Source organism: Melospiza melodia, chromosome 6 (assembly GCF_035770615.1).
Source record: "Melospiza melodia melodia isolate bMelMel2 chromosome 6, bMelMel2.pri, whole genome shotgun sequence".
Lineage (NCBI taxonomy): Eukaryota > Metazoa > Chordata > Aves > Passeriformes > Passerellidae > Melospiza > Melospiza melodia.
The window spans coordinates 26,311,482-26,324,486 of NC_086199.1; the positions used below are offsets into that span (position 1 = coordinate 26,311,482).

Here is a 13,005-nt window from a genome sequence, read left to right on the forward strand (position 1 = left end):
AATACAAGTACTAGAATTATTGTTCTTTTATACATAAGGGCATCAATCTTGGTTTGTTAAAACAGAAGGAATTATTTAGACTTTTATAATTAAGTTATATTTATAGTTAGAGTCCAGTGCACATATAAAGATATAAATTTGCAGTGGCTGAAAATCAATGTAAGTCCTTACACTGGGAGAGCTAAAACCAACACAGTGGATGACTTGGGGGCTAATAAAATAGAAGAGGAAGCAGGAAAAAGCAACCACACTTGTGAAAAGATCGAAACATAGAGCCTTTAAAAATCTTTCAGAGACACCTAGCTTGAAATATACAAATATCCTGGTGCCTGTAATGAGCTTACTCACATGTTTAAAGTTAATCAGGTGTTCATTTTGGAAGACTTGGATCAAAAAATAAAAGGGATGCATCATAAAACTTTATTTTTTATTTGGAACTTAATTTGAATAAAAACTTCTTTGAAGCCCTATTCAAAGAGCTGAGTAGCAAATTAAGCTCTCATTTCAGTATAACTCAGTATCAAGTTCCTTTAGAAGAAGCTTTCAATATGTAAGACAAAAGTAATGGAAGATTTCTAGTCTAAATAATAAAAAGAAACCTGCTTATGACAGCTTCCCAGGCCAAACTACTTTTTGAAAATCTGTCTCAATACTACAAACCTACAATATACTATATAGCATGGGCAAAAACCAGCAAAGCCCTTCAAAGAGATGCAATAGAATCCTTGAACCACTGCTACTATTACCATAAATTGTTGAGGTTTTTGCACAGAAATGCTGTGAGAATTTGAATAATACTATTTTATTGGTTAACTACTCAGAACTGGCAGTTTGTATGCTTCCCTTTAATGTTTCATTTTTATAGAATTCTTATAACTTGTTTAAAATTTCAGTTAATAATAATAATAGTAGTAATAGTAGACGTAATAATAGTGATAACAATAATATTTCCTCATAATAACTAGTTCCTTGTGTGCCAGTGACAATATTCTTCATAATACTGTTATGAGGTCCATAAAGATGTTTATTACCACCTACCTTAAGATATCCTGACACCCTGAACACTCATGCAGCTGTCATGATAGTTATTGTTTTTAGAGCATTATGAATGCAATCTGGACTTTTGTAGTATCTGGTACCTTAAGACAAAAGCTCAAAGTAATTAAGAAGTGATAAAGAAAAGCCAGAAGCAGATTATATATATATATGTATGTATAAAATACACGGACTTTTGCATATATGAGTGACATCTGCATGATTATAAAAGTCAGATACACTCTAAGGCTTCAGTCCTAGGTTTGCAAAGAACCAAAAACCACTTAAATAATTGGGTTGTTAAAGCTGTGTAAACACTTTGCTATCTCTGTCCCTTAAATACCATTTCTTAGATGTTGCTTCTCAGATTTTAGAGCACAAATAACATCAGTAGGTAGAGACTTCAGGAAAGCCCAAGGAAATCAAAGGAGTTCTTGCCAACTACAGTGAAAGGTCATAAGACAATCCTAAGCAGGTTCTTTTCTCCTTATGTCTGCACCGAAGTCCTTCTATTTCCTTTGCCATTTTTTGATTGTTTTTTGGGTTTTTTAGAAAAAACCTTGATCATACAGAGTATTCAACCGAGTTTCTTCCATTAAATTTGGAATTACTACTACATTTGATAAAATTCCTCTTTATGATGCACTGACACCAACTGAATTACCAAATTTTTTTGTCTTACATTGCTGTGGCTTCCTTTCAAGGCAAGTCACACTTATAGACCTTGTCTAACTCCAGTTCATAATGTGAGTATGAACACACTCAAGAGCATGTGAGTGATCACATGCTGTGATCATAGAAAACTCTCAATGTTTTGATAGAAATCTGAAAGGGTTTTGGGTTTTTTTTTAAGTTTAACAGCAGATGTTGAGTCTGTTCAGCTGCTAAGATAGATTCCTGATTCTGAAGCTCCACACATGTGGTTCTCACTTTCTCCTGAACTATGGCATTCAGAGGCAAGTCTATAAAGTTGGAGGCTTATCCCTTCACACTGAGTGCAGGATCAGACAGCAAGACATCTTACCACCTGACAATCTAAAAAATCTGCCCATGCTCCCATGACTTTTCACATTATCTTTCAATATTTTTATTGTAGAATATAAAATTATATTAACAAAATTCTATAGCAAACCTAGAGAGGTTAATCTACCCATTATCAGGCATGTTAAGGGCAATGGTAACTTAAAACTCTGTAATTATGATGCCTGCTAGACTCTGTGCTACATAGATCTTAGAATGTCTGAAAAATAGAATAAAACCTGGATGTCTGTTAATGAGCAGTACATAAATGTAATTCACAGGTTCCTCATAATAGCAATAAAGAATTTTATCCCCAACACTAAATAGACTAACAATGCTGAAGTTTGATATATTGCAACATGATGTGCTGAAGGTACTACTTGAGTGTTCTCAAGAGAAAACTTGATCTGTTAATCTTGAGACCTTTACAAAACTATTCCAGGTTTTGATGTTATATTTGATGAATTTCCAACATTAGATGGCTTATCATGATTTAAGGCTGCTACTACTTAAACTGCCTCTTATTTCTTTATGTCTACGATGGTTTTTTTTGGAGGGAGGGTAGGGATGGAATTTTACAATATAGTATCTGCTAATTTAAAAGCATCATTATTTATTAGATATATGTTCCCATCTGTAAGCCAAGGTCTGATATTGTATTCACAAAATCACTATATTTTCCCTACTCTTAATTTTTCCCAAATTCAGATCACAAAATCACTATATTTTTCCTACTCCTAATTTTTCCCATGAAAAAATAATAAATATTTTCACCTATCCTTTAACAACCAGTCAGTTGTTCTCCACACCATTCAAGTGTGTCCAGCCAGTCATAAGAGTAAATACAACAAACATTAAAAAATCTCATACAGGAACTACAATCAATATCCAAACATGCTGTGCTACTCTTGCCTCTGGGCCTAGGAAACATGTATATCTATTTAGGTGTTTGTGAGGAGAAGAACACAGCCAGAGTTCAACATGTGAAGGGACAATGAAGGATGTCTTTGCTTCTGTTGTATTTTGGAGCTTGCTTGAGTAACTTACCACAGTGCTACGTGGCTTTTTCAGAACTGTATTGCATTGATTCCACTCTCTGTGCTCCTACATGACTGCAGGATGGCTCCTGCACCTACCCACAAGACAGCTGATGCACGGTGGGACCTCTGCAATCACCAAGGACCGGGAGTCCACAGTAGTTCACAGAATCAGTTACAATTATAACAATCAATTACATAACCATAACAACAACTAATTAATTAAAATATTGATTCTCCCTTAATGAAAGGGATAACAGTTGAAATTCATTATGGTCATATCACTTACATTAAACATTTTTAGCACATAATTTCTTGAAACAGATTTAGTTCTGATGAAAAATAGACACCCAATATTTCACGTTGATCTGGTGTCTAAAAACATTCCAGTCGTGCTTAAGAAATGTGTCATCTTTCTATTCCTTTGTATCTTTTTATTTCACTCAATGACAAAATAATTGAAGTCATTTGTGATTGATGCTCTATTCTTATTACAGTTATTTCTTGGCTGTGAAATTCTTCCTGATCTGCCTTCTCGATCTTCCCTAGAGGTGTGCATGACTTCTCTCTTTCTTTAATTCAAAAACTCCTAACATATGGTTCCCACCAAAGCTTAAAAACTGTCTACTTTTGTAACTGTACTGATCAAGACAAAGAGGGAACAGAATGCCAGATTACTTGCCAGACTACACGTCATTTTATTCAAACATTCACAAGCAACTTTTCAAGAGTTAAAATATATTTGTCATTGTAATTTTTAAAAGTATAATTTATCTCTCTACTCTCTCTCTCTTTCTGAATCCCTGTTAAAAACTGCTGAACAAAAGCTTAAAGGCATCCAGTCTCCTGGGACCTAACAGGGAGTGACTGCCGAGAGCAACATGTATGATCGAAACAGCAAAGGGCTTTGCCTACCTGTCTGAAGGTATCACTTCCTTTTCTTAATAAGAGGAAATTAAAAAAAAAAAAAAGTTGGCCTCCCAGCGGTGGGAATCAGAGTGGGGAGAGCTCAGATGACACTAATGATTACTTTATTTTCCAGTAGCGTTGAGAGGATAGATAATCTATTTGCTTCTTAATAAACTTCTCTCTTCCATTTCATTTTTTTACCTGGCTTGGTCAAATAACTGATAAATCTCTTATGAAGACTCTGGAAAGGTTTTATATCCATTTTCAAGGGTTGGAGTAGATATAAGCAAGTTTTTGAAAAAAAAAATAGTAACCTTAGATGACAGAAAATGCAGTTAAAATAATTATGATATTTGAGGACTGGTTAGGCATCAATCTGTTACACATGTGAAGAACCACATAAGGTGTTTCACAATGTCTGTTTCTATGTTATCCTTACATAACTTTATCCAAAACTTTCCCGAAGAGTTACAGTTAGCTTTCTCACAGAATATACTTCAGAAGTTTAGTTGTCACATTCTTTCTCAATCTTTTTACAATATAAGGTACCAACACACTTTCCCTTGTAGAATTTTTCAGGTCCTTCCCAAGCAAAAACAGGAATAAAACCAAAAATGGGACAGTAATGATTGCCTGTTTGGCTCACTATTTGCCAGCAAGAATTGTCAATACCGCTTTTAGCAAGAAAAATACTTTAGTGCTAGAAGCTGCCATGTAGCCAAACTCTTCTGCACAAGGAAAACTAACATTCTTTCTTTAGTAATTTGTTAAAGCTCATTACCAGCATATTATTTAAATAAACCAGCAACATGTCTTGATTTGCTGCTCATCTAAACTGTCTCCTTTTTGAAGCTAGGGATAGTAGAACTATTACCTTCTCAATGACACTTTCAGTGGAATCCGGTCCTATAATTATGTCTTCTCAGTCACATCACTTGAAGAGCTGTGACTCAGCTGCAGGAGGTTACATGTGGTGACAACGCTCAAAATGAGTCTCCAGTACTATAACTAACATTGGTATACCAAACTGTTGAAAGTGATTTCTACTAGGAGCTTTAGTTCACAAAATCCAACTCATTCAACGTTTCTTTACAAATTATAATCCTGAGAATTGACAACTCCCACGGGTAACAACACTGCAGATTTCTAGCTTAACAGTCTGAACCTCTTCTGGAGTATTGCAGTGGGATAGAGATCCCAAGGAAATATACATCCCCCATGCATATTCAGGCTACCTCGTCCACCTCCCAGCTTCAACCAACTTACTTCATAGTGCTATTTTTGCTTCCATGTTTGAAAACCCAAAGCACATAGACAAATTCCAGTTGCTCTGTGTTCTTGTCTACACTCCTGACACATTTCTGCCTCAGAAAGTTTGAGGCTTAGTGATTGTCATTTCTCATGCAGGAACAGATTGGAAGCTGGGGGAGGGATTCCTGCTTCTTGTGCTCATCTTTTCCCACTTTCAATGAATTACACACAACCCTATACCAGTTAGCATTACCACACCCACAGTAACTTAGAACATATACTTCGCTTCAAACCATTTTTTGCAGTTGCAAAAAGTTGCACTTTTCTTGTTTAATCATATAGAGTGTTGCAGTTCACTGTGTTGCAGTTCACTACTTTATAGAAAGCCTCTTTAAATAACAACTCCGTGTTTTTTCTGTTTCTGAATGCTTTGATTTAAAAATGGGCTTCTTTGCAAAACATTCATGTTTGCACTGAAATGCTCCTCCCACAATTTAAGAGTAATATAATTGGTTTTCCTACATCCTTTCTGAGAGAAGGCAAGTGATTTATAAATATTTTCCACTTCACTACACATTGCATAAATCACTGGGCTGACCTGTACTTCAGAGCTTTGTCTGCTCAGCCTTGCTGTGGTTTGTGATCTGGCAAAGGGCTCCTTTCCCTCAGGTCATTCTTTGGGTTTATCAATATGGAAAGTCTTGAGCTGGGTTAACTACGACATTTCTTTCCAACTTTCTTTTGCTCTTTTAAAAGAAGTCAACTCCTGGCACTGTTGTGTGATAGTAGCAAAGACTAACCAAAAAGGGCTCCCTTATGACTGAGGCAGGCATCTTATTGCAAGAAGCAAACCAGAATTATCCTTAAGGTATTCCCTCTTTGTACTAACACACAACCCTTCTTGTGAGCCTCTTGCTACACATTTAAAGCAGTGCTTACTTCTCTTGAAGGCAAGGTTGAGGGTGAAGGCAATGAGTCTAGAGCAATCACACAGTGGCTTTCTCCTATGGGAGAAATAAAGCTGGGAGACCTAAATTTGGGAACGGCTTGGGCATTTTTGCAACAACAATCCTCTTATTGATTCATTACACATGCGTATATTGGGAAGACAAAATGGTTATTTGTCCTTTTGGCTGATGAGTTTATGAGGCATGGGCAAGACTGCTGTACACAGCTGCCAAATTGCTAGGTGTAAAAATCTTCTACTGCCACTAAGTATGACAGCAAGGAAAGTCCAGGAGGTTGCCCACAGCTCTCTCACTGTTTTCATGCCTGTATCATCTACATATTCACTTCCAAGCTCTTATTCTGTATTAAGAAGCAGGTCCTTGTTGAAAGACCACTCTGTTAAATTTCTGGGTTAACAGCTCCTGAATTTAGCTATCACTTTCCAAAACAGTATGATCCCTGCCTAATGGTATCCAAACATCTGATTGTGCTTGCAACTTCAGTAAGCTTGAAATGCCTTTCCCTTTTCCCTCCAGATATAATTTGTAAACTTCTCCTTCAAAATATTGCATCACCCTAAGTCCTTTGTCTGATATTTTTTAATTAGTCCCGTCCATCTACCATGAGAAGTCATTGTCTCAGATTCTCTGTTCTATTTTGCTAAAGAATGATGGATTTTTACATATGAAATTGAAGTAAATTTCGTTTCCATTCTGCTGCTTTTCTCTTACTGCAATGACTGTTTAGTCTCATGATTCTGGTAGATGCTGTACTCAGGATGATGATTGCTTGCATGTGCTTTTACCTGTTTTTATTTTTTCCAGCATTTTATTGTAAATACTGCCTTTCCCAAAGATCATATTCTCAGCTTATTTTCCCAGCCTTTCTACATCAAGACCTATGTTTCATTTATAGATCTCAGATAATTTATCATCCTTTCTCCACAGGCTTCTGCATCTAAAACCTAAGATTACTGATAATTAAACACCCCTCTCACACAGCCTTCCCTTTAAGCTTGGCCTGGTTTACAAACATACGTGTTATCACCTGACAAAGAACACCTAACCAAGGTAATTCATTATAAAATGTTCTGTATTTTGAAAAAACCCATTTCAAGGAGGAGAGAGACGTTTGCTCAGTGCTTCCAAAGATGTTCCTCCCCAGCACATGAAACATCTTATGAGCAATTGCTTCAAGCAAGTAGAGATCAACACAGAAGAATATGCTACCAACATTCTTGAACAAGGTAAGTCCATATAGGCTACTGTAATGCCTGTTTGGCCTAATTAATATTTTAGTTCATAAGAGGCCTCATTAATTTTTGGTGGGTTACTTGTGCATTTGAATACACTCTAATAGCAGCAAAGGGATATATCTTGCAGTGAACTTGGTAGCATTCAATTTTTTTACAAGATTTGCCAAAGGCAAACTTGAAAAGCAAGTTATTTTCAACAGACTTAACCTTGTCTGATAAGAGTTTAAATGGTTACCAAAAAACTTGTAAAGGTCTGCAAATCATAATCTCTTAAGGAGAAAGACATCAAGTTTTGAAGCCTTACATTTTCTGCCTACATTTCTGTGATGCATCATGCAAATAGTCAGACTGCACTTTTCTGTTCCCATGTGTATAAACGAGTAAAACTATATCTATCTTGGTCTGAAGTTTTGCTATGAGCTTCCTCTACTTCTAGCATGCAAGGATATAAATGTAGCTGATAGCAGAGCTGGGAATCATCTCTGCTAGATGTTACCATCCAAGCAACCCTGGCCAGTTCCATCATATAACATTTCCCTGCAGTGACACAAGCAGAGAAGAAATATGACCCTCCTTTTCTGCTTTTCCTGGACATCTCCAGTGTCACAATACAGGGAGAATTTCAATACCCCATTTCCTTTTCAGGATACATTGAAAGCATGAGAGAGAGATAAGTGAAAAATAAGGATTCAAAACTTTGGGTGTTTGATCAATTTAATCCTAATGGAAACCACATCTGCTCTTGAAAACTGTATACAATATATTTATAGCAGACAGTAAAAATATTATTCCAAAATTCTGTTTCCCTGTGTTATTACAAAATGACAATATTGTTTTTAGGCTATTTCCTTTAACCAGATTGACAGAATTACAGGTTGACATTACTGTGAAATTTTATGATGTCTGATGTTAACTGTGCCAGTTTGATTAGCCTTGATTGACAGCTAGTACCTGCACAGAAAGTTAAATATCTCTGGAAGGAAAGAGTGGTGAAAAGTATGCTGCCTCTCTCATTGGTAACAAGTAACAAGAAATATATAGCAACAGTAGTAGTAGTAATATTACATATAGTATTACAATATTAATCTCAATTACAATTTAATTTATTCATTAACATTTAAAATACTGATTTTCATATCAGTGAAATAATAATACTCATTACTAATAATTATAATACACATTTCTATTCACTCTCACCTAAACCGTTTTGTGTTTGGCAACCTTTTTACATGCACACTGAATGAACATAACAAGTCCGAAATAACTGAGATCTTTCATTCTGTATACATTTTGTTCCTGGAAACGTATTACCATGTCTGAGGGACTAAATTTAAAAATCTCAGCACACACAATGGCTGTATCTGAGCTATCATATCATAGTAATGCTTCTCTCCTGCAACATGCTCATCTGTTATCCAAACAGAAGTTGAGATTGTTTTAGACTATAAAATTGCTTGCTCAGATGTCTAGTGAATTCCACAAAGATGTGCATTACCTCTCTGGCTTTAGGGTCTGAAAACCCTAAACACTTGAAAATGGGTGCAATCGGAAGCTCTTCACTCACCCTGTAGATGACATTAATTCATATCAACAGGACGCTGCATGTTATAAGACACAAAAAAAACTTTGTAGAAACTGCTCTTCGTTTTACTTGCACAGAAAGAGGAGAATTTAGGAAGGAGTGGAGAGGGAACCCGGTTTTTTTCAGTGTGCAAAAAATTCTTATAGGTGGTGAAGGTGTTTGAGGGTTTTTCACTTTAATAGTTCAACATCTTTGAAATACAGAGATGAAGAGTGGGAAGGATCTCCTTTTTCACTGAGTTTGGTACTCTATTTGCACAAATCATCAGCTATCTTTTGAAAAGCATATGGATTACCTTCTGAAAAGGATTTAAGGTTTTGCATATTTTGCTGTAGGTCTTTTAGGTTCTGTTTTCTTTAGTGGCTGGATGTTTCCAATTGAATTTCCATCTTAAATTTATTTGCGGCCAGCTAATAGCAAACTCTTCCTGAAACTACATGATCTTCCAACTTAAGTTGTTTTCCAGGGCTCCTGGCATTTAAATTTCCCAGGGAGAGCAATCATATAATCTCCTAGCCCTCTTTTTCTAGTTACATCTAATTTCCATCCATATTTATAAAAAATTCTGCATTCTTCATTCTCTCCATCCCCAGATAAACAAGTCATTCTCCTGACAATTCTCAAAGTCTTTATCATTATCTTTCACACTTTGAATTCCCCTTTCCTTAGCACAGGAGAGTCCATGCCCAGCCCAACAGTGAGAGCTCTCCTTGGGAACAGTTGGATACCTCCACATAAAAATGCCATAACCCCCAATAAAACCTTTCCATGTCTCATTTCCCTCCTGTGCTGAGCATAAATACACAGTTTTGAGGCAGAAGGAAACCTGGAGCAACATGGACAATAGTCCTTTGCTGGGTCACTGTACTGGCCACTGGTACCCAGTATTTCATACAACTTGTATAAATCATTCCCTCTGCAGCTCTACCACTACCAGTGCCATCCACTCTTCCCCAGATTTAGGATTACATTTAACTGTATGACACTGCATCACAGTGGTGCCTCTTAGGCTCTTTAGGATCAATTTCTCTATTTCAGTCATTCCTCTCTGGTAGAAGTCCTAACTCTAAGGGAATTTAGTACTATTAGTCCCCAGGTGAAGCATTTTGCACTTTCTGCTATGCAATTTCATTCCATTTCTGCTACTGTAGTTCTCAAAATTATTCAGCCCTGACTGCTTCTTTCTCTTAGTTTTGTCTCACTGGTCATCTTTTTTCAGATCTTGAGAAGTTCCTTAAATTTTTTCTCCTGTTAGGAAGCTCCCTTTCATTGTACTGAGCTTAGTTTCTTACCCTCTCCACAATCCAGCAATTCTTATGCTGACACATATACTTTTTGGTTGAATAAATAATTTTTGAAAGAGCAGTATAGCAAATTAAGCTCCAGAAAGACTATTAGTAGTTAGCATTTGTTTCCCCAGAAGGAAGTCAGCTATCTGGTTAGAAAGAAATCAGGTTAATCTTGCGTGATCTGCCTTTTCTATTTTTATTTTTAATGCAAGTTTAATTTCATAATTCTTCGGCCACAAGAACAAAGTAAAATGTCATGTAATAGACTCTGTTCTTATATTTCTATATCTTCTCATAAATGACTATGTAACCTTTCTAACTTCCATTTTTAATTAATTAGGTCCATATAGACAAACCCTTTTGGCCTTTGTAATAACATCTTGAGTTCAGGCATGTTGGAAGGGCAAATCATTTCATGTAATGTTCCAAAATAAATGCCTCTCTATCCATAGGCCTGTAGGAATTGCTTCAAGGGGAAAAATGGTGACAAAATAAAGAAAGAATACAAAGGCTTACTGTCTCATGGAAATGTTTGGTAATGATTTTAAACCAAGTAAAATAATGTCTGGGATTTGGAGTGGAAAATTTTATTTTACTAAAGATGTTTCTTCAAAATATACTGCTAGAAAAATTATTGATTAATTCACTTATCAGTGTTATTATTTTTAAACATCTATCCTGTTTTTATGATGAAAACTTGAAGTGGGAAACTTTTCAAGAACAGACCTTGTGTTGCACCATTATCGTCTTTTTATCTGCATTACTTATGTCATTATCACAATAATTCAATGTATTAGTATAGCTACCCTTGAAATAAAAGGGTGCATATTTGCTTGGAGTTTCTTTGAGAAACATGCTATTGCTGAACTGTTATTTTTGCACAATTAACCAACAAAATTCAGATTTACCTCCATTCATTAGCTCAGAATGCAATTCATGCATTTCCATCAAAGGAAACATTACTGACGTACTGGCAGAAATAGAAAGGGTTTTCACTGCAAACTTCCTTTTGCATTTACTTCATTTCTCAATGGATGTTCAAAAATTCTAAGGTGACAAGAGCTGAAATCTTAGCTGATAGTCTCTTTAATTTTCTGCCTTAGCCCTACAATGACAGTCAGAAGGTTGTAAAAAGCTGATCTTAAAAGTCACTGAACAGAAAATTAAGATGGAAGAAAATTATGATTCTAAGACACATCTAAGTGTCCTAATTAGCTTCTGCTGCAGTACCTCACATTCATGCTATAATGGTACATAGGAACATGAATTGATTCCAGAGGGAGGTCTGGTACAGTCAATCAGTTTCTCCACTCATGAGGAGACAACTGCCCTGGTTGAATAAGCCTGTAGACCACTGGGAGCTCATATTCCTTCAGCTATAAAGCCCTTTTGGATGCATGTCCTTATCTCACAATGAAATCTTTAAAAGCTTTCTTCCCTGGTGAGACATACATAGAATATGGATTTCCTTTTGCACTGCAAACTCTGCCTAGAAAAACAGTACAGACAGCTCTAACTTGGGTACTATTGGGATGGAGGATAACAGAGAAAAAGGACAGCAGTGATGAGAAAGCACAACCACAAATGCATCCTGCCTCAAAGAAACTTCACCAACCTCTATGTGTTTGGAAACGTAGCATCTATCAACTGTCACTTCCAGAGAGAAGGTAACTAAAAATAACAACAACTGAACATGTCTGGAATTAAATTCAGAAAATGGCCAATAAAAAGAAAGTTGGCCTATTTTGAAAAAAAATAAACATGCTAAAAACTGTGATAGTTGCTGTTTCATTGTGTGGAGAACAAAGTAAACACTTCTCTTATTTTCAAACATGCACTGCAGCTTAATTATATGAAATTGCATCATAGATCCAAACCAAAGTATGTTAGTAGAAAGGTAGAAGAAAATGAAACAAAGGCAAAAGCAAAGCATCCTATCCTGGCACATTCTCCAGGTACTGTGCTTGGCAGCTGTGAGATGCAACTTGGCACAAAACTCACAAAAGCCTCTAAATGCTCTGCCATTCAACCCCAACTATCTGGAACCACATGTTTAAGTTCATGACCTAGAAACAGCTCAGAATGTTCAACAGATAACAGAATCCAACCCTAGAAGAACTAGACTGCCTGTGGGGAGGAGAACCACTTACAGCACTGCTCCAGAGAAGGCTACATAACATGATTTTGCTCAGAAGCTGATTAATTCAAATATCAACAAGAGGTTGCTTGGTGCTGGCTGTAGAGGCCCTGATCATTTGCTGACAGTGTTGGGAAGTATATGGAAATAGAGATGTGAAGAGTCCAAGGGACATGTGACACATACAAGAGTTTTAGTATCATAAACAATATGAATGGAAACCTACATGACAGAATGTACTGGCATAAACAAAACATTAAAATAACATATTAAAAGGTAGGTAACAAAGGGAAATAAAGCAAGGACGTTGCTCAGTCAAAGACCAATAATCTTTCCCAGCTTTATTTTAAAAAAATTGAAATATTTCAATTATATCAAAGTATTCGCAACAGACCTTACATGCATAAAACAGCTGTTTAACAGAGAAAATGAATTACATTCTCCTTTTGAATGTTGGCTTAGACATGTGTTGCAACAATGACGTGTTACAGATGACATGTGTTAATCATGGCTTCCATACAGTAGTTCAGTGGTTTTATGTA

The 13,005-nt window shown here is 36.1% G+C and overlaps 1 protein-coding gene across 4 annotated transcripts in view; it reads right to left on the bottom strand.

Moving 5' to 3' along the window:
• NPAS3 (neuronal PAS domain protein 3) overlaps positions 1-13,005 on the bottom strand; it is a 595,216-nt gene that overhangs the window by 353,003 nt on the left and 229,208 nt on the right. The window lies entirely within an intron of this gene.